Raw genomic sequence first — 23,363 nt, 5'->3', positions numbered from 1 at the left:
AGTTCCATTTTGAAGGGCAATGGAAAATCGAGGTTAAAGCTTTCCATTTCTGCTATACTGGCATTTCAGAAGAATTCTGGAGATTGTTGAGGAAATAGTGTTTTTTCTTTTCCACATATTAGGTATAGTTACAATTCTGGGTAGAAAGGGTTACTTAATCAACTGAGAAAATCTGTATGCTCAACCTAACAAGCTTTGCATTGTAAATCCATCTACACATGGGCTCAGAAAAATGTCACTTAGGAAAGTTTGCAAATTGCATTATTGTATTATAAATCACTCTCACCCTTGAGTCTATTTGTACAAATACTCCTTCTCGTAACAATAATCTAATTAATCTAACACCTGCTAAAGGGAGGGAGGACAATGGCTGCACTCTAACAATGTTTGTCTTAACAATATCCTTAGCCAAAAATCACTTATCTAGGTTCCTGGATGGTTGACTGCCAACATCCTCAAATCATACCCAAGTGTTTGCTGTGTTAGAGATGATGCCTTACTTCAAAATATCTCTAGTATAGGGTCCCCTGTCTGGAATTATGACCAAGTCACTGATAAGATGTACTACCAAGCCATTTCCAGATATTTGTGCTCCAAAAGTCTGCCTTTTCCAACTTCTAGAGTTTCCTGCAATCTACAATAGATGTAGTCTGATATTTCTTTCTCTGTAATTTTCTTAATATTTATTCAGTAAAATCCCTTTTGACATTCCACTCTATTGTCTCTGAATGCTAAATTGGCTCCAGGCTGGTCACTAAGATAGCAGCCACCTGCCCTCCAAATATGGTCGTTGTACTGTCTCCGGGCAAGACAGTATTACTGGTAGTAGAGATAGGCCTACACCTGCCAGCCAGCATCCTGCTAGTGGTATTGCTAACATGGGCTGAGGAGGAAAACCTAAATTTTCTGAATCCTGGTGCAACTTTGTGTGTGTGTGTGTGTGTGTGTGTGTGTGTGTTTGAGAGAGGGGGGAGGGAGGGAGAGAGGGAGGAAGGAGGAGAAGGGAGAATAAAAAGAAAAAGAAAGAAGGAAACTTATTTAGCAAATAAGTTTAGAAAAACAAATGCTGTCGCTTTAAATCGGAACTGAGCATGTCTGGCTGTGGAATTCTGGGAGTTGAAGTCCACAAGTCTAAAAAAATGCTGCCTCACCAGCCATAAACCTCACCACACATCACTGCCCTATAGTACCTTGAGTGTAACTCAAACAAGCTTCCTTAAGATTTTTATCTGCTGATCTTGGGGTTGCAGTTACTTGGATTGATAATTTCTGCTTTCTTTTCTACAGGTTTCACAGCGTCATTCAGATCAGCCTAGAGCAGGAGTGTAAAACTCAAGGGGTCAGATCCAGCCTGCGGGGTGTTGTAGATCTGGCCTACGGGGTATGGGCGGGGCTGAAAACAGTGAAGGACTGGCCCGTGGTGCCTCTGCTAGCAAAAACAGCACTCACGAAGGGCATAGGCAGCCCTCCTGAATTCTGTTTTCACTGGCAGAGGGTTGCAGGATGCCATTGCCGCTGTAAACGGAGCTCGGGAGCCCAACAATCTGGAACTGCGCCTCTTGCGGTCCGATTTAAGCATAGTACACAAAATTGTCTGCTACAATGTTTTGCCTGTCAACGACTTCTTCAGCTTCAACCACAATAATACACAAGCAAACAAGCGATACAAATTCAAGGTAAGCCGCTTCAAACTCGATTGCAGAAAATACGACTTCAGCAACAGAATGGTCAACGCCTGGAATGCTCTACCCGAGTCCGTTGTTACAGCCTCAAACCCTCACAGCTTTGACCTCAAACTGTCGACCGGGGACCTCACCCCATTCCTAAGAGGTCCCTAAAGGGACCTCTTAGAGGACCGTAAAGGGATGGTGTGCCTACCATCGCTGTCTTACTGTCCCAATTGATCTGTATTTACTTCCTTTGTTCATGTTTAGGTTCATAACTATATTTGTTATTTTGTACATGTTTGACAAACAAACAAATAAAATAAATAAATAAACCTCTGGTCCCAGTGACTGACAAAGATTGGTTCCTGCCTCAGTCCACTCCCTTTGGTTCATCAGGGGAAAATAATGCTTTTTGGTCATTACACCAGCATGTTGCTTTACAAATGACACCTCACTTTTCCCTGATAATTTGATGCAAAAGTAGTGTGATGACAAACTCAAATCTTTCCTGTATCAAGGGGGAAAAAGATATTTAGAACTCTTCAAGAATGAAGAATATGATCAGACATAGGGACATAGATGTTCTCAACAATTTTTTCTAGTGATATAGTGTTTTATTTCCCCTCCCATGCTACTGATTGTGAAAACCATAGAAAGTTATAATGAAAATAATCTCAGATACTATAATAAGTTGTATATCATTTTCAATGCTTAACTAACCATAAATATTAGGGCTCTTTTAGTGTATTATTTTTTTCTCACATAATTATACACATTTTATCCATCAACCTAATTAAAGGTGTTAAAAATAGGCACCGGCTCTTAATTAAATGTTTTAATTGCATTTCTCTTCGCATCCCTGAAGTACAGTAAAAAATTCAAAGGTTTTTTTTAAACAATATACTTCAGTGAATCTGGGTTTTACTAAAAAAAAAAATTAAAAATCAAGCCCAAGATATTAATATGATCACACGCAATTCTCATATTAATAATATAAAAAATCACAGGGTTTTAATATTGGAAACCAGATGGTTATTCAAAATATATTGACAATTACGTGGTTTGTTGCAGTTCAAGAAATATGTTTGATGAGACTCACACTTTTAATGATTGCTGATCTTAATGTTTCAGTTACTTGATAATGTTTAGAAATTGGTTTAGTTAATTGCTTTAGTTTTTGTGAAATTTTGAAGTAAGAAAATAGATATACAGGTGATCTATCATTCACCAAATAATTATTTAAGGTGTGTATATGTCTTGAAGTTGGTTCCTGCCAGGACAAGCCCCCTACAGTTTTCCTGGAAAGATTTAAGAAATAGGTTGTCATTGCCTTTTTCCTAGGGCTGAGACAGTGGTAGGTTCCGGCAGGTACGGCCCGGTACGGGTGTACCAGTAGAAGCTGGGAGCAGTTGACAGTGTACCGGTACGGTTGCTCATTTGGTCCACCCTCTCACCCGCATTCTATACAAGTTTTTAAAGCAACTTGCTAATTGCACACACTTGCACCTATGCGAGCTCTGACAAGAATCTGGGTGCTGCAGGGGTGGTGAAATGCGCATGCATGCACAGTGCATGTGCACAAAAGGACATGCGGCCCTGTGAGCACCATACCGGTAGCGATGGGGAGAGGAATCCACCACTGGGCTGAGAGAGAGTGACTGGCCCAGGGTCACTTAATTGGCTTTGTACCTAAAGAAGGACTAGAACTCATGATTTCCCAATTTGCAGACTGATGCTTTAATCACTACATCAAAGGAATCTTTTTACTGATGGTTAGAGGATAGGCATAAGAATTAATAGTAAAAGAAGTTATCCAAAGTATAGAAAACATATTAATAGTTAATATTACTGACAGAGTTAAATAAATCAAAATGGGATTCTTAAAATATTAGATACTTATGGTATTGGAAATTAAGCCCAGATGAGATTAAATATTGAATAAGATTGTATATTTTAATGTTGGCACAAAATATTTGTACCCATATGATACACAGGGTAATGGAAAATGGATTGTTTATATAAAAGTAAAATAAAATAATTTGTATTTAAAAAACTGTCTCATTCTTAAGAAGTGGCACTGCATTTAATAATGTACATTTCCTTGCCTGATAGTATTATACAGTAGCTTCTTCAAACTTCCTGTAGAAAATGCTTCTTATAATGTTGTTTGAAGTCTTATGCAGGTATTTGTAAGACAGCCTGAGCTTATTCCCCTTCTGCCTTGCAGAGCTGTAAATCTTGTTCATTGTATTAACAATATTTTATGCTGTTGGAGCTTCAAGGTAATGATCTGAAATAAACTCATTGACTTTTATTTTGCCTTCACTCACATCGAGATCATCATCATCATCATCATCTTCTTCTTCTTCTTCATCATCATCATCACCATCATCATCATCATCATCATCATCATCATCATCATCATCATCATCATTTTACCCATTGTCTATCCACTGGAGAATGAAAACCTCTTCCACATGTTTCCAACAAACATGGAGATCTACTGCAGAGGTGGTATTCAACAGGTTCTGACCAGTTCTGGAGAACCGGTAGCGGAAATTTTGAGTAGTTTGGAGAACTGGAAAATACAACCTCTGACTGGCCCTGCCAGAAGCAAAAAAACAAGATGGCAGCACCTATGGTGCCATCGAGAGAACCAGTTCAGGGTTGTGGCAGGCCAAGTTACTACCTACTCAGCCAAACCGGTCCAAACTGATAGGAACCCACCTCTGGCCCCGCTCCCATCTATTCTCTGCCTCCCGAGTCCTAGCTTATCCAGAGGAAATGGGGATTCTACAGTATCCTTCCCAGGGGTGGGTTCCTGTCAGTTCTAACCTATAGAAGAGGTTCCACAAATCTACAATACCGTTTAGAACCGGTTCCAGCTCCCCCGCCACATCTGCACATCATCAAGATGAAGAACAAGAGGAGGAATTCTGGGAGTTGAAATCCACAAGTCTTAAAGCTGTCAAGTTTTAACACCCCTGGGTTTTTTTTTCTAAAGGGTTAGGGGTGCAAGGGTCTTATTAACTTGACAGCTTTAAGATTTGCGTGCTTCAAATGCCAGAATTTCTGAGCCAACATTTTGGTTGCTAAGTAAGAGCACTGTTAAGTGAGATTCACCACATTTTACAAGTTGGCCACACCCACCCAGTCACATGACTGCCAATCCACTCCCACTCGGTCACATGGCCAGCAAGCCACTCCCACAAAGCAGGCCACACCCACAGAAGAGGTTATAAATTTTTTGAAACCCACCACTGATCCTTCCCCTGCCACGCCCACCAAACCATGCCCACCAAACCATGCCCACCAATCCGTGCCACACCCACTAAGCCACGCCCACTGAACTGATAGTAAAAAAATTCCCACCACTGATCTACTGGATAATTTTCTGACGACTGTTTGCATGATAATGCTATTTACCTATTCCAGGATAACTGGACTGTATCTAGCCAACTTTATGGGAGAAATGAGTAGTGTTTGAAGCAACTGATGACAACATTGGAAGCTTTTCTGGGTAAATAGAGAACATCCTCCTACTCTTCATGCATTCTGTTTATGAACTCTCTCCGATTTATTTTAGTAAGTTCAATGTTTTGAGTTAGGTATTTAGCAGGCCTGACTAATCGCTGCACTCCTACAGGTTGGCTTCTCATTAATTAGCATGTTCAGAAGGACTATAAAAGATGCAAATGGAGAAGCATATATGCAAACCCTAACATCTGTTCCTGTAGCATTTTTATGTACATCTCATATGGCCAAAAAAAGCTTACTGAAGACAGTGTTCGCTGTTCAAAATGGGTGATTTGCATTTTATTCAAACAACTGATCAATTTTATATCGGAGAAAAGGTTACTGTATTGGAAACTGTCCATTACATTTAGAAAGGCTATTTTGATTCTGTGCATACTATTGCATACATCCCCCAAAAAGTCTACTAACTTTCTGCTTTTGACTCTTACTTACCCTTTTGTAGCCAAATGCTGTTCTCCTTATTTGAAATTCTAGAATATGGTGGTCCATTGGTTTGGGAAAAGACACACTGTTAACCAAACAACAGAACTGAAAGGGATCTTGGAGGTCTTCTAGTCCAACCTCCTGCTCAAGGAGGAGACTTCATACTATAACTTTTATGAGAGTATTTGAGTGTGTGTCTGTGCAGTTGCCTCCTTATCTTTCCATACATAGTATCTAAATTCTCTTAAATTATAGTTAAATTATAGTTAAATTATAATGATGCTTGTCTACTATAAAGCTAGAATAACAGAGTTGGAAAGATCTTAGAGGTCTTCTAGTCCAACCCCTGCTCAAGCACGAAAACCCTACACCATTCCAAACACATGGTTGTCCAATCTCTTCTTTAAAACATCCAGTTTTAAACATCCAGTGTTGGAGCACCCACAACTTCTGAAGACAAGCCCCTTCACTGGTTAATTGTTAGGATATTTCTTCTTAGTTCTAGGTTTGTTCCAGAGGTGGTGTTCAGCAGATTCTGACCAGTTCTGGAGAACCGGTAGCAGAAATTTTGAGTAGTTCAGAGAACTGGTAAATACCACCTCTGACTGGTCTTTCCCCCATCTATTCTCTGGCTCCCAAGTCCCAGATGATCGGGAGGAAATGGGAATTTTGCAGTAACCTTCTCCTGGAGTGGGAAGGGAAGGTAGATTTTACAGGATCTCCCCCTGGAGTGGGAAGGGAAGGGAGATTTTACAGGATCTCCCCCTGGAGTGGGAAGGGAAGGGAGATTTTACAGGATCTTCCCTTGGCACATCCACCAAGCCATGCCACACCCACAAGCCACGCCCACAGAACTGGTAGTAAAAAAATTAAATCCCACCATTGGTTTGTTCTCTCCTTGACTGGTCTCCATTCATTGCATCTTGTCCTTTCTTCAGTTGCTTTGGAGAATAGATTGACTCCCTTTTCTTTGTGGCAGCCCCTGAGATATTGGAACGTTGCTATCATGTCACCCCTAGTCCTTCTTTTTACTAGATTGTTATGTAGTTAATCTGTGGACACAGAGGTGGCTCTGCAGTCCCAGACTGGAAGTGCAGAATCTAGCACAATAAAGGCACTGTAAGTTTATTTTTATAGTACGCTGTGCAAATTCTGGGATGCTGCTCATGTTTTTCTATCCGTTTTCTCCAGTGCATGTTTTCAAAGCCAGCGAGAAGCTTTGTAGCAGGGACTCACCTCTATGTACTGCTTTTAGCAACTGCAGCTTCTCTTTCCTTGGCTGGATGTCACAGTGGCAAAGGGTTCCTTTCACAGCATCTTTGTAATGCTTGCACTACAACCTCAAGGTCTCTTCCCAGACTTCAGTACACTATAGAACAACTGGCAAGGCATACAGCGGTCATCCATTCTGATGCTATGTCCCACCCATCTCACCTGGCCTTTGATCCTCAGGGACTTCCTGATGATTGTACAATCTAAGATCTTCAAATTAGAGACATAGCTTTGCCAATACATGCCAAGGATGTGACAGAGACAGCACAGGTGAAATTCCTCCAATTGTTTGATCTCCTTTGATGCAGAGTCCAAGACTCACATCCATTTAGGAGAGAAGGAATAACTACAGCTCAATAGACAGCTCTGTAACTTTGTGGAGATGTGGCTGTTGTGTTGACTGTGTGGAATTGCCCAGTGCCTGACTGGTTCACAAAATCTGGAATGGGCATTATGTACATGTTTGCATGAAAAAGAAATCTATTAAAAGGAAAACTGATAGAGAATGGGAGCAGGGCATTCAAGAAATCGCATGAGTTGATTGTTCAAAAGGCAACTGGACTTTGTTTTCCCTTGAAGAAGTTTTACTTCTCATCCAAGAATATTATTCAGTTTGGAATGGATGCTGGAGGATGGAAAGATTAAGATTCCTTGAAGAATCCTTCCATTCTCCACCCTTCAAGACTGAGAATCCATAAATGGTATGTGTTGGTTGGCAACATTTTTTCCCGAAGGCAGAATAGAACTGGCTTGCCTTCTATCTTATGGTTGCAAAGAGTCCCAATGAAAGACTGTGGAAACATTGCATGAAAAACCTAAGTAGATTTATCCAAGCATCAAGTAAATATGGATGGTCCAATTATTTTCATAAAAAGGAATATATAGAGAGGTAAGCAAACCAAGAAAAGAAAAGGTTAGGAGTTTGGCGGTTCAAATCCCTAGTGCCGTATAATGGAGTGAGTTCCCACTACTTGTCCCAGCTTCTGCCAACCTAGCAGTTCGAAAGCATGGAAAAATGCAAGTTAAAAAAATAGGGAAGGTAACGGTGTTCCTTGCACCTTCGGTATTTAGTCCTGCCAGCCACATGACCACGGAGACCTCTTCAGACTGCACTGGCTCTTCAGCTTTGAAACAGAGATGAGCACCGCCCCCTAGAATCAGGAATGACTAGCACATATGTGAGAGGGGAACCTTTACCTTTTTAAGAAAACCAAACCCCTTTCACTTCTTATTTTACACTGATACATTCATACTCTTTCTTTGTAAGTCTATATTTGGATGTCAGCATGAATCTTAACCCCCACAAAAAACTTGCTATAAGGACTCATGGCCCAGAATGTTGGCAGTAAACTGTTCATTAATGAAGGTGTGATGTACTATTCATAGTTAGTTATTTAAAAAAAACTCAAAAAAGGAGACATAAGCCAAAGTACAAGCTTAATGCTCCTTCAAAATCACATCTCTCCTTCCCCTCCAAGGTCTGTGCCATGCCAAATTACGCCATCCTTTTATGTCATCCTTAAAATAAGCATGATTTATGCTCACTAAAAGTCTAACTACACATTCCTGTCTTATTGTTTCGAGTTGTCCAATTAATTTTAAGAATATATATGGAATCGGATGGATTTTGTTTTGTAATGGCCATCATTGATTTATAGAAGAAAATCGTTATTGTTGGCCAACATACCATTTCTTGATAATTTTGTGGAGAGGCCCAGGAATGATCCTGAATGAGAAGGATAATTTGGGTACTTTTTAGTTGGGGTTCAAGCTGCTTTGGCCACTTTCATGTATGTCTTGTGGAAGGATTTGAGGCAAATGCATCTCTCCTAATCCTGTTCAACTTTTAGCAGTGCTAAAATCCTGGACCACCTGTTAAGGGCAGGTGATGGAAAGATCTATTTTGAAACGGATCTGCTGCTTTCTCAGTGAGCAATTGCAGTTGGTGTCTTGGAGAAGGTGAGATCAAGTCCAACAAGGGTTAGGCTCTCTTCTCATATTCTGTAATAGCCAGATTAAACCTCTGGAGAAGATCATATGTTGATTCTGGTGAGATGACAGCCATGTAAATTCGATAAATAAATACTGTATTTTTCAGACTATAAGATGCTCCAGACTATAAGATGCACCTAGCTTTTGGGGAGGAAAATAAGAAAAAAATCTGCCCCTGCCCTCCAACAATTTGCCTCCTTGCAACAAACAGCAAACAGACTGGTCAGCTTCAGCTTTTGATTTAGCACGAACAGCTGATTGGTGATTGGATCGATCCCTGCTCCTGGAGCGGGCCAAAAATGTGGTGTGTGGAGGTCGAAAATGGGGCATGAAGAGGTGGCAACAGGCAGCAGCAGCAATGGCAGCGAGGGGCGGTGGTGATCCCCATAGCCGGGAACAGCTGATCAGCGATATTTAACTGATATGAACACCAATGTTCATGTAAGAAACCAAGAAATGCTTTGCTCTGCCCGGTTATTACCAAATTTGAGGGTCATACTCAGAAATGTTATATTCCCTTTTTTAAAAGGGGGATGTTACCACTTCAGTCATATTCCAGGTTGCCTTTATCAAACCATACAGCGGTGTCAAACTTTGTCTCGGATCTGTCATTCTATTATTTTATGATAATTTCTTGCTACAATAATGGGTTTGCTGCAGCAATCTATTTTCTTTCTCTTATCTGTAATGCTGGTCAAATACCATAATAAAGAGATTTAAATTGCACCTTCAGTGGAGGACAGCAATGCATATAATTTTAACGTCAGACTGTTTTCCTTCAATAGACGCTTGAGTGCATCTATGTATCTGGTAACATATTAGGCTGTACAAGTTGACAGGCAGGCAAATATTTGTAATCAATTCCTTGCATTCCTTGAGATGCATCTGTTTCTGAAAAGCCTATGAGATGCAGGATATATTTGTTTCAGAGCAGAAGGATCTGGCACCATCTATAATGCCATACGTTCCCCCAGTGACAGAGCCTTAATGTCTCCACATGTTCTGGTATTTCCAAAGCTAGAAGGAAAGCAGGTTGTCATTGTGGCTGCGTTTGCTTCGTTTTCCTCTTTGAAAGTGGTTTGTGAAGTAGTTTTCTTTTTCCTTTTCTATTCTTTAAAGCATTGTCTACTCCAATTATGTCGATTTTCCCCTTTTCCAAATTAGCAATTTGTTTTAGCAAACACGTAGAATGGAGGTTTGTTTGCTTGAGTGTGAATAGAATATTTTTTTAGCCTGACATTTAACTATTCCTGGGCCATTGCACATGAAATAGTTGTTGCTTTTAACAATGCCTCTCCTATCCCACCCCCCAGTAGAACGACGTTCATGGCCCAGTTCTTGATTCTGCCAACCACTAACGATGCTATTGTCAAGTTGCATAAGACTCCTCGTTCCCTAGAAGTTTGGTTTCCCTGCAATTTATTAAAAAGTGTGGATTGCTAAATTCTCCACATAATTATTATACAGTTGAGCAGGGGTGAAATTGAATTACTTTAGCTACCAGTTCGCAAATGTGAGCACACGGGCCATGCCATGCCCTGCCGGGCTGCCACACCTACTGGTCAGCCGGCATCCAGCAGCTAGAAGCCAGTATCCAGCCGCGCATTAGCAAAGTTCAGCAAGGTCAAGGAAGTCCCAGTGCAACAGCTGATGGGCGGCTGTGGCATTCCAATCCTGGAAACGCTGTCGGCATTTGTAGGCCGCCCATTGTTCGCTACTATGGCCCTGGAGCTTGCCGCACCTCCTGGCTGCATTCTGGAACGATCTCACGCAGCTGATGAGTAGCTTCCTTTGGAGCCATTGCCGCTGAGGCCGCCGCCCTTGGAAATGCCACCACTGGGCCTGCCGCTGCAGAAATCACTGCCACCTACAAACAGCTGATGAGCAGCCACCATGGGACTTGGGGAGTTGTTGCCGCTGAGGTCGCCACTGCGGAAGCCGCCATCACTGACACAGCTGCCAGTCCCCTCACTAGTAAGAAGAACACCTCCATGCCCCCACCCCATCACCACCCCCATCCCAGGGTATGGCGAGCCCCACATCAAGACTCATTGTTTTATGCAGACTGTTCCACTACTCATCAGGAATCTCCTAATATTTAACTTGAATTTCTTTCCTTTCAGTTTCAGGTCTCCTGGTCCTCAGTCTGCCTTTACTTCCCCATAAAGAACAGGTTTTCCTCCTATCCCACATCATAGCAACTTAGATATTTGTAAATGACTATCTTTCCTTGACCTTTTTTGCCAGTACACCATGGTTTGGTTCAGGGGTGGGTTCCTGCCAGTTCTAGCCTCTTCTATAGAAGAGGTTCCACAAATCTACAGTGCCATTTAGAACCGGTTCCAGCTCCCTCCTCCCACCCATCCGCACATTATCACGATGAAGAGCTAGAGGAGGAATTCTGGGAGTTGAAGTCCACAAGTCTTAAAGCTGTCAAGTTTGAACACCCCTGGGTGTTTTTTTCTAAAGGGTTAGGGGTGCAAGGGTCTTGTAACTTGACAGCTTTAAGACTTGTGTGCTTCAATGCCAGAGTTTCTGAGCCAACATTTTGGTTGCTAAGCAAGAGCATTGTTAAGTGAGTTTCACCACATTTTACAAGTTGGCCACACCCACCCAGTCACATAGCTGGCAAGCTACTCCCACCCGGTCACATGGATGGCAAGCCACTCCCACAAAGCAGGCCACACCTACAGAAGAGGTTCTAAAATATTTTGAAACCCACCACTGGTTTGGTTCCTCCAGCTTCCCATCCTAAAGGTGCTTTTTCAAGGGGCAACTAGACTTTTCATTTTATTTTACTAAATCTATCTATCTATCTATCTATCTATCTATCTATCTATCTATCTATCTATCTATCTATCTATCTATCTATCATCTATCTATCTATCTATCTATCTATCTATCTATCTAAATGGCTGTGTGTGTGTGTGTGTGTGTGTGTGTGTGTGTGTGTGTGTGTGTTCGTTCCAGCATAACTCTGGAACACCACAAGCAATCTCAACCAAACTTGGTACACAGATGACTTACTTTCTGGAAACAAATACTGTAAGTCACCCTAACTCCTCTCAGTGTGTGTGTTCGGTTAAGATATAGTCTGTTGTGCCTTCAAATGGCTTCTACTGTACTGCCATAAAATGGCTTCTATTGTACAGCACAGTGGAGTTGCCACTAGTAACGGCTTCACAGTATTCCACAAGGGGCCTCCTCTGGTAAGGGGGAATATCCAACATTAGAAATTATGTTTGGTTCAGACATTTCCCCCATATAAATAAATAGCCAGGCAACACCGGGTTATCAGCAATAGTATAAAAAAAAAGTTGGACAGAGAGAGAAAAAAAGTGTCAATAGTAGTTCCATAAATCCTATGTTGTACAATTCCCATGGACTGCAGCACTGCTCATTTTCTTCATTGTTTAACAATAATGTTCATCTTGAACTTCCAATAGCATGTGGTTATGTCACAGGGGATTTGTTAATGTATTAACAAATTCACTCATGAACAATTGTCTGTTATTCATCATTTAAATGAATGCTATTATCTTTGCACTCTCTACCCTTTTGCTACTTGAATAAGACTAAAATGGAGTCCTCTCTATGAAAACCTATACCACTGTTAGACTTTAAGGAACCATCTCCTTAAATCTTTTGCACTACAGATATACAATCAGAGTTTGTGACATAAAGGGTTAGCTACTGTGGAGATAGCATGAATCAATACGAGGTGGGGGATGAGAATAAGAGGCTCACCTTTAGTGATATCATCAGGATGGGTGACCTGCCCTGGCTGGCATCCAGGACTTGGGGAGGAGAGGATATAAGGAGGCAACACTGTAATCAGACAAGTCTACGGGTGGTATGGAGATGTTGGGGATCAAAGCCCTAGGCAACACACCAAATTGCTGAGGAAATGTTGGCAACAAAAGATGGTGGGAGGAAAGAGAGAAAAGATGGGGTAATGGATTGCCATATTTGACTCTGATAGAATGAGATAGAAGGTCCTCTTGGAGAGATTGTGTGGGAAATTAGTGGTACAGATCAGAATTACAGAAGTGGAAGGGGCCTTGTAGTCTTTCTAATCCAATGCTCAGGCAGAAAACCTTATACCGTTTCAGACAAATGGTTATCCAACATCTTCTTAAAAACTCCCAGGGTTGGAGCATTCATCACAACTTCTGGAAGCAAGTTGTTCCACTGATTAATTGTTTTAACTGTCAGGAAATTTCTTCTTAGTTCTAAGTTGCTTCTCCCCTTGATTCGTTTCCACCCATTGCTTCTTGCCCTTGCCCTCAGGTGCTTTGGAGAATAGCTTGACTCCCTCTTCTTTCTGGCAGCCCCTGAGATATTGGAACACCGCTATTATGTCTCCCCTAGTCAGTGGTGAAATTCAAAAAAAATTACCACTGGTTCTGTGGGCATGGCTTGGTGGGCATGGCAGGGGAAGGATACTTCAAAATCCCCATTCCCTCCCCACTCCTGGGGGAAGAATATTGCAAAATCTCCCTTCCCAACCCACTCTTGGGCCAGCCAAAGGTGGTATTTGCCAGTTCTCTGAACTACTCAAACTTTCTACTACCAGTTCTCCAGAACCTGTCAGAACCTGCTGAATTTCACCCCTGCCCATAGTCCTTCTTATCATTAAACTAGACATACCCAATTCCAGCAACCGTTCTTTATTTGTTTTAGCCTCCAGTCTCCTAATCCTCTTTCTTGCTCTTTTCTGCACTCTTGAGAGAGACGGAGAGATTACTATGGGTGTGCTCAACTTTCAGGCATTCTTGTACCAATTCCTGGCTCCAGAAGAAGCCAAGAAAGATGTTAGCTAGATGGTTCTTCAATAGAATAGAAGTAAAAATGCAGAAGAATGTGCTTCACCTAAAACTCAACACAGATGGGAAGGAAGAGAGGTTGCTGTCTGCAGATAAGCAGACTGGGAAGGACTTGGTAGAACATCCAGAAGGTGGTGGATCTCACAATTGTCAAGATTTTCATGGGGGGAAAAATACCAGTCTTGATTTAAATGCTTTTTTGTCACACCGGTACTAACTGACCATCAAATTTTTGCGAAAATGAAATAATGGTTGGAGCTGCAGCTTGTTGATCCCTTCTACCTTATAAGCCAACCACTTGAGCCTCACACAGCACCCAGTGACCAATGCCTCCCACACTTCTACTTTCCCTCCCCCTGAGCCAATCACCAGTGTCCTATTGGAATACATACAGCCAAGAGCTTCCTAAGCAATCCCCTCCCTGTTAGCCTGTTCCTCCATTAATTAAAGATAAGTTCCATTGTGGCAGTTAGGCATGCCCCCAGGGAACAGTATTGATGATCACCATCTCTGTAAGTCTTGATTACATTGTGTCATGCTTCCTGGCTTGCGGATAAGTGCTGCAGTCAAGCTGAGAGAGAGGCAGCGAGGCTCCCTCAAGGCTCCAGCGAGGCTCCAGCAGTCCCAGGGCTCCAGCAGTAACCAGAATGATGGTAGGAACTCAGGGCACCCGAATGGCAGCCTCGGAAGTCACGGACGACAAGGCTCACAACAACATCACTGCAGGCTGGATGCGTCACATGCAGGCCACGCCCATCCAGCTCCGCAAATGGGAAAAACATCACGTGACAGCAACGTGATGCAGCGAGTTTGACACCTATGATCTGCACAGAAGGATGGCTACAAATGTATGAAGAAAAGTTTGAGCACCTGCTAAATAATGCAGCCCCGTCATCTCCATCAACCAATTGTCTTTCTTAAAGATATATGCAGCCCGAGCTATAAAAGAACTCTCAGCCACACTGGGAAAGTCACTTTATTTTCTCATCTATATAAGCTTGGAACGTTAGATCAGCCTATTTAATATAGACAAAAAATCAATGTGATGTGTGGACTGAACAAACAAGTTATGGTATGAGGAAAGCCAAATATGTATCTTACCAAAATTGAGTTACCTCCGAGCACAAGAAGCCAGGGAGATTAATGCATTTTTCTAACCATGTCTGCATGTGTCTGGAGGCCAGGCATTCTTTTTTTCTGAATGGTATTAATGGTATACTTCAAATTGTACTTCAAAAGTTTGTCAGCTTTTGAAATAATTACCCTTAGAAGGTATACTTGTTTTGCGTTCCTTCAGTCCTTTATTTTTGGATTCTGATAAACGTTTTGCCTTTGTATAAGCTTTTCCTTGGTGTATTGCCTTCCATACGATAGTACCAAAAGTCAGTGCAGTTAATGAGTTGTGGTTTGTGTTCCCTGAATTCATTAGCCCTATCGTTTCATTAGCAGGCTTGCTTTTAAAGTGGTGTGATGGGGGTGAGAGGTTGAATATATTCCTTTGCAGGTTTACTTTTTCTATAACATGTTCTCCGTTCCCTGAATACTTGTTTCTTTTCTTTCCCTTTATATCCAGTGGTCTGTGGTTGTTGTTGTTTTTTTCGTTACATTTTGTTTCTTCTTTTAAGAAGTCCTTAAAGATTTGCTGTCTTGTCTGCATTCATTAGCGTGCGACGCATTCCTAGCATGGTGGCTATCCCGGATCTCTATTTTGATTCATTGATAATGGTAATTGAAATTACGGAAGGCTACACTTGAGGCTATACATGAGATGCACTTATAATAGAATGGTAGTTCTAAAACAGAGCTGCGCGTGCTTCTTTGCAAATAAATTAATTGAGTAGTAATAGCCTTCAGCAAGTCCAAGGAGCTCATTCATAGCAGGGCAGCAATTCTGAGAATTAATATTTTGGGTGGATAGTTGTATTTGAAAGGATGGGCCTGGGCCACACAGATAGTCCTTTTCTTAAAAGAAGGAAGTTAATACCACTTTATAATGCCTTGGTAAGGCCACATTTGGAATACTGAATTCAGTTTTGGTTGCCATGATATAAAAAAGATGTAGAGACTCTAGAAAGAGTGCAGAGAAGGGTAACAAAGATGATTAGGGGACTGGAGGCTAAAACATACAAAGAATGGTTGCAGGAACTGCGTATGTCTAGTTTAATGAAAAGAAGGACTAGGGGTGACATGATAGCAGTGTTCCAATACCTCAGGGGCTGCCACAAAGAAGAGGGGGTCAAGCTATTCTCCAGGGCACCTGAGGATAGGACAAGAATCAATGTATGGAAATTAATCAAGGAGAGAAGCAACCTAGAACTGAGGACAAATTTCCTGACAGTGGGAACAATTAATCGGTGGAACAACTTACCTCCAGAAGTTGTGAATGCTCCAACACTGGAAGTTTTTAAGAAGATTTTGAATAACCATTTGTCTGAAGTGGAGTAGGGGTTCCTATCTGGGAAGGGGCTTGGACTAGAAGACCTCGAAGGTCTCTTCCAATTCTATTATTCTATTCTATTCATTGTAGGAAGATGTTTTGTATATGAGAAGTTCTGCAGTCCAAATCCATCTTTCAACTCAAGAGTGTGAGAAGGGAAACCAACAGTGAGCAATTGAATATTATTCATTGAGTCAGTTTGGTGTAGTAATTACAAGCCCTGAACCAGCAAGAGTGAGTTCTAGCTCTACCTTAGGCACAAAGCAAGCTAGATACATTTGGGGCAATCACTGTCTCTCACCCTAGAGTGACAGCAATGGCAAACAATTCCTGAAAAAAGGAAAACTGTTCGTGCTCTTATCAGAAATCAGTGTTGAGTTTAATGTGCCAGAAAAGTACATTTATAGCCCACTGGTCTATTTTTATAAGCCCCCAAGCTGGTTTTAAACAATAAAGTACAAAATGTAAAAGGCAATAAAGTTATCATCACATTAAATTAATGGATAATGACTCAGGAAAAAGGCATTTTTGCCATTTTGTTAAATATTGGGAGAATAAAACCAAACCTCACCCAGAGTTACCTTATGGTAAGATGGACAGCCTATAAAATTGATGAATGAACGAATGAACGAATGAACGAATGAATGAATGAACGAATGAACGAATGAACGAATGAACGAATGAACGAATGAACGAATGAACGAATGAACGAATGAACAAATGAACAAATGAACAAATGAACAAATAAACAAATAAACAAATAAACAAATAAGCAAATATAGTACCATTGTGTCAGTGGTGGGTTTCAAAATTTTTTAGAACCTCTTCTGTAGGTATGGCCTGCTTTGTGAGAGTGGCTTGCCGGCCATATAATTTGGTGGGAGTGGCTTGGCAGTCATGTGACTGGGTGGGCATGACCAACTTGTAAAAAGTGGTGAAACTCACTTAACAACACTCTTGCTTAGCAACCAAAATGTTGGCTCAGAAACTCTGGCATTTGAAGCACGCAAGTCTTAAAGCTCTCAAGTTACAAGACCCTTGAATCCTTAACCCTTTAGGAAAAACCCCCCAGGGGTGTTCAAACTTGACAGCTTTAAGACTTGTGGACTTCAACTCCCAGAATTCCTCCTCCCGCTCTTCATCTTGATGATGTGCGGACAGGCAGGGGGAGGGAGCTGGAACCGGTTCTAAAGGGCACTGTAGATTTGTGGAACCTCTTTTATAGAAGAGGTTTGAACTTGCAGGAACCCACCCCTGCATTGTGTGTAGAAGGCACACAAAGTTAAGGTCAGTTCAATTAGCTTCTGAAAGTGAAAGCATATTAAAAGGACTTTTCCTAGCAAACTAAAAAATCTGCAAAGAGGCAATCTAGTCCTGCCGTAAATCCTTTAGTCGATTGAAAGGCAAAATTTCCCTTTAAATTCAACCCAATACACAATTAACAAACAGTGTGAGAGTGAGCTTGCATTGGGAATACAAGCATTCTCACAATCCGATGGACCACTTCACGAATTCTAATTCCTAGGCTGCTTTGGCAATGAGACATGCACACACTGCAGACTGGGTGAAAAATGGTGGCTTCTGGCTAAACCAGAACACTTTTTATTAGGAAAGTTCAAAGAAAGCTAGTCAGCAGTTAATACAAAACAAAGGATCTCACAGTATGTTACAAATCACTTCTTGATTACACATTCTGGCAGAAAGGCAGGGAGGAGGGACAAAAGGTACTCTTTGATAAGGGGAAATGAGGAGGTATGGAATTGTAAAACACATCCTGATAAGGAGAGCAGGAAGGAGGAACAAACGGTCTTACTGTTGTTTTGATTAGAAAGTATAGAGTTGTAAATTACACAGAGAGCTACATTAGGCATATGGGAATGACTGATTTGTTACACGAGGCGGCAAAAGGATGCAAGGCTAATTCTGTGTGTTTATATCTCAGATAATAGAGGCCTCTCATCTCTGGTGTATCTGTGTATTGCTATTCACATAGACACTCGAAATGAATTCGGCTTCCTTATCTAAAAGCTTTCCCAGGACTGTTTTCTCCATATGGCTTTTGGCAAATGTTCACTGGGATACTTTTGATCCAGATAGATATTGATCCAGATATTCTATCCTATCCTATTGATCCCAGCTAATTTCACCCAGCCAATTATGGGATAATTTCCCACATCTCCTCCTTTTTTATTTTTTAAATGGAAGCAATTGCCATGGGTTGTTTCTTTCTCACAAATCCCCCTTCCATTGGATATCCAGGGATTATTAATTCTGATGTATTGACACTTATTAATAATGCGTGATGCTTCTGGATAGTTGCGTCCGCAATACTCTGCATAGTGGATCTCAATAATGGTATTATGCATGGCAACATAGTTAATCCCAAAAATATCATCCCAATAAAAAATAAACCTTGCTTCCAATTGTTAAAAATACCTCCAAGCCAACCGTCAGTGTCCAATATGCCTTTCCAAGTTTGTACAGGAACATGTGCAGTTTGTATCATAGTTCGAGTTATTTTTTCTATCACAATTCCAGAATCATCAATTTGTATACAACAATTACTAAGATTAAATTTACCACACACTCCGCCTTCGGCAGCGAGCAAATAGTCTAAGGCTAAACGATTTTGCATAATATAAGTTCTTGACAATACACTTTCTTTTGCAAGCTTAGTTAATGCCAATGCAGTTTCATTTGTAATTATTTCTAATACAGCTTGTAATCTAATAATGCGATTTATCATATATATCGGCGTTCTATATCCCCACGATCCGTCTTGTGCCCACGTCGCAGGATCATAATATGCAATAATTCTCTCAGGGGGCCACTCATCATCCTTCCAGTTACCTATTTTTATCCCTTTAGCAAGATCTATTGTACGTTTACGTCTTTCAAGAGTATCATATACAGGGACTCCCAGTTTTTGTTTTTTCTCTATAGGCATTAGGAAGAATGAAGGCTGAATCGCCCCTAAGATGCATGACCCATACCAACCCGTGGGTAACATATTATAGGCAAAATTACCACATATCCAATATAACCCATCAGGTGAATTCCACACAATAGTATCATTTTCAGGGTCTGAAAGTCCTCGTAACTTAGTTACTTCCAGCAATGAGTTTTCAGGTTTGGTCATATTAGTTTGTGAAACCCAAGTGTTATTTTCCCACTCATTAGAACATTTTAAAAATCCCATAGGTTTATTTCTTTTAGTCTGATTATTTTTATTTCTGGTATAACATATGTGACCTATTATATGAGAGGTAACTTGCCAGGTTTCATTGAAGTTGTTATTAAAGGTGAAGTTCCCTTTCCATTGAGCTATTTCAGTATAGTTTGCTTCTTGTACATGCCATGGCCAGCGATCTCCCATAGTGGTTCCTCCACATACAAAACAATTTTTTAACATAAGTACTGTAGCAACTTCTTGAGCCAAATTAATAAACATATTTTTTGCTTTTGGAGGTGTAGGTAGATCGTTAAGTTTAGCAATCTCCTGCTCATAACTCCAAAAAAACTTTACAGGTTGATTTGTTAATTTTGTTGCTTCAGTCTTTACAATGATGTATCCATAAGGATCCTTTCCTGCTTTATCTATACCAATACCATAATGATAGTATCGGGTGCCTAAAGTACCTGCTACCTGCGCAGTAAGGCAGAGTGGTGTGCAGTGATGGGATTGACAATCAGTAGTGACTGGAGTAATAGAAAGATCGAAATGGTTAGGTCCATAGCCACTTGTATACCAATATACACTCGGTTGGGTATAGCCTCCATGTGCTGAAAGTGTCGAGCGAGTGAATAAATATCTGTGGTTTTGGATATATGATTGTTCCCACGACTGTCCTCCACAGGTTACCCCCGCGGATCCTGTTCCTTGCCCTATAGCAATTGCTAAACATGTATCAAAACAAACAGTAATGGGTGCCATTCCCTTTGAAACATTATGGGCTATGTATCCTGATAATCTTTGTGCTGTAAGAAATTGATGTTTTAAACTAGATCCTCCTTTATAGCCATAAACATAGATGCTACTTGTTATAGGTCCTACCGCTTTTGGTTCATAACATTGTATCCCATTTGGTGTATAGCACTGATTGTATTGTGTATTGTTATGTGTGCATGGTGGTATTAAGGTTCCATTGCATTCAGGTTTCATAGTATAATATATTAAGGTCATGGAAATTGTTTTGCCTTGTTTGGTTTTTTGTAAACAGGCTGTGCAAATGTCCTCTTTTATCTCTCTTTTTGTTAGGTGGTGAAAGCTGTCTCCTCCTATCTCTTGTTGATAACTCAATAGTGTTAAGAACCACTCACTAACTGGGGGAAATTTTATACTTGCTCTTGAGGTTACTTCTGTTTTTATTATTTTATTAGGTAACCCTTTTTGGTATTGCGTGCATTGATACCAACCTATAGAATTCTCTGTAATTTTTACTTTAATGTGTGATAAACAGCCGTTCTCTTTCGGGTGTGAAATACCTCTCACATTTTGGATTGCCTTTTTGAATTTTGCAGGCAAAAATTGCCATGTAATTAAACATGCTGCAGCTGGATTTTTCAAATAACAAGTTAAGGTAACTTGTGTATTGGCTTCTCCATATGTATTGTGAGGGTAGATGCATATCCCTTGAGAATTGCAGTTTTCCCCATTGGAGTATGGAATGATCGCTCTTTTTGAGTGGTTGTGTGTGAAAGGAATTTCTTGAATATCCTCCACTATTCCCTTCTTATTTTTGCGTTCATATTCACATGCCCCCCATATGATTAAAAGCACAATTCCCATCCCCAACATCATTAGCAAAAGGTGCAACAGAAAATGCTTACAAGACATCGGAAGAGCCCAAAGATCCCAAAATCCCATTTCCTGTCCAGGCGAAGGTCCTCTGAAAAATGGGCATCGGGGCTGATGTACTCTGGGAACATATGACCGGCCAACGACCTGTTCCGGACGGATTTTCATCTTGAGTACTAGATATCAAAAGAGGGGTCAATAGATCTTACGTGATAATCGTTAGAAAAAGGATTATCGAGAGCTTGTTGTACTGTGGGTGTAATATGAAGTTCAGTAGTGGTACGGGAGGGATCGGTGTAGTTAAAATATTCTTGAAGATACTGTTCAATTATCACAATGTCACACGGGATCCTGCAGTCAATGCACAGCTCACAGGAATAACAGTGGGAGCAGCAGCAATTCTAGTCGTCTGTTGTTTGAAACAAAAGGGATAGGCTTGCTTCGGGATCCTTTTTATCATCTGTCTTCACTGGTCTCTCATGAAACGGTCGTATGCATCTTCCAGGAACCCACAACACTCTGTCCGGGAGTTGCACAGCAGCGTATCCACGTCCCCAAGTAACGAGCTCCACTGGGCCCTTCCACTGAGGGTCTGGCAATTGTCTGTAATAAACAAGAGGGCGGGGAGAAACTACGCTATGCTGAAAATGTCTTTCCCCAGCTGTGGAAGCTATGGGTGAGCCTGTAAGATTCAAAAAATTCTGTGTGTATAAGGCTTTGCTTAAACGGTTTTGGATTTCAGGCAACCCTATCTTAAAGGGGCCTTGCTGTTTATCAAGCATCATTTTTAGTGTTAAATTTGCTCTTTCTACAATTCCTTGTCCTTGGGAATTGTATGGGATGCCAAATTTATGGACAATTTTCCATTGATCACAAAAGGTAGCGAATGCAGCGCTACTGTATGCGGGTCCATTATCTGTTTTAATCTCCAGGGGGCTTCCTAAGACTGAAAAAGAGCGCATACAATGGTTGATCACTTGTTTGGTTGTTTCCCCCCGCTGTGGGCTTGCAAAAATAAAACCTGAAAAGGTATCCACTGTGACATGAATATATTTCCAGGGTGCGAAGGAAGGGTATTGTGTGATATCCATTTGCCATATCTCACAACGCTTAATTCCTCGGGGGTTAACTCCCATAGGAATTGCGTTACCTTGCCTGCTACAGGTTGAGCACTGCTGAATAATTGCTACAGCCTCAGTTTTTGAAATTCCAAACATCTTCACTAAGGCTTTTGCATTTTGATGAAAATACTCATGGCTTTCCCATGGAGTTGCAAATCCAACAAAACTTTCCCTAGCGGCTTTGTCTGCATAATCATGTCCCTCTGTTAGCATACCAGGAAGTGACTGGTGACTCCTAATATGAGCCACAAAATATTGAAATTTTCTATCCATAATTAATTGCTGTAACTGTAAAAACATATCTAACAATTGCTTATCTAGGGCTGGTGAAAGATAGGCATCAAACAAGTTATTAATCACTTGGTAAACATACAATGAATCCACAATTAAATTAAATGTTTGGTCTTTTAATTTCTCAAATGCTAATATGGATGCAGCCAACTCAGAACGCTGTGCTGAACTCTGAGGGTGCGTGTGGTAAATCACCCATTGTCCTGAGATTTGATACACACATGCACCCCTGTTTTTAGTTCCGTCAGCAAAAACTGTAACTGCATTTTTAATTGGCAGTTTACTTTGTAAGGAAGTCAATTGTAAATGTTGTAGATTCAGTAACAAAAACCTATAATCTGTGGGATAGTGGTATTTAATTGTCCCTAAATAGTCACTTAAGGCCAATTGAAGTACATCTGATATTTGAAAATATTTTTCCCACCAAGGTAGTGGATATGGGATATAAATGGTTTCTGGATCCGTTCCCAGTGTAGCTCGAGCTCTCTCTCTTAGCTTTATAATTATCTGGGATAACAATAGAGGTTTTGTTGAAACTGTTCTCCCCGGGCTGTTTGCTAAGTGTATCCATTCAATCACTAACACTTTGTTCTGCTGTGTTTGCAGCAAACACCCTGTGGGCAAGTTTTTGGTATTGAAAATAGCAGCTGAGATAGGAACGTGTGAAACCATCCTGTCTACCCAGGTTTTTGTTAAGGCTGCCTCAATCACCTGAATACACTCTTTTTCTTTGTCCCCTATGGTTAGTATAGCAGCAGGCTCCTTTCCTCCTGCCAGCAATGCAAATAAGGGTTGTAATTGACTCGTAGTTAATCCCATGTAGGGACGTGCCCAGTTAATTGAACCCAAATATTGTTGTAACTGCACCAAACTACATTTATCCATCTCAGGTAGTTTTGGAATTACTGGTGAGGCATGAGATGTCATGATTCTATGTCCCAAATATAAATATGGTGGCATAGTTTGAATTTTTTCTGAAGCAATTTTAAATCCTTTATC

This window comes from Thamnophis elegans, chromosome 9 (genome assembly GCF_009769535.1).
Source record: "Thamnophis elegans isolate rThaEle1 chromosome 9, rThaEle1.pri, whole genome shotgun sequence".
Classification (NCBI taxonomy): Eukaryota; Metazoa; Chordata; class Lepidosauria; order Squamata; family Colubridae; genus Thamnophis; species Thamnophis elegans.
The sequence above is the reverse complement of the archived record's forward strand: the minus strand, read 5'-3'. Positions refer to the sequence as shown.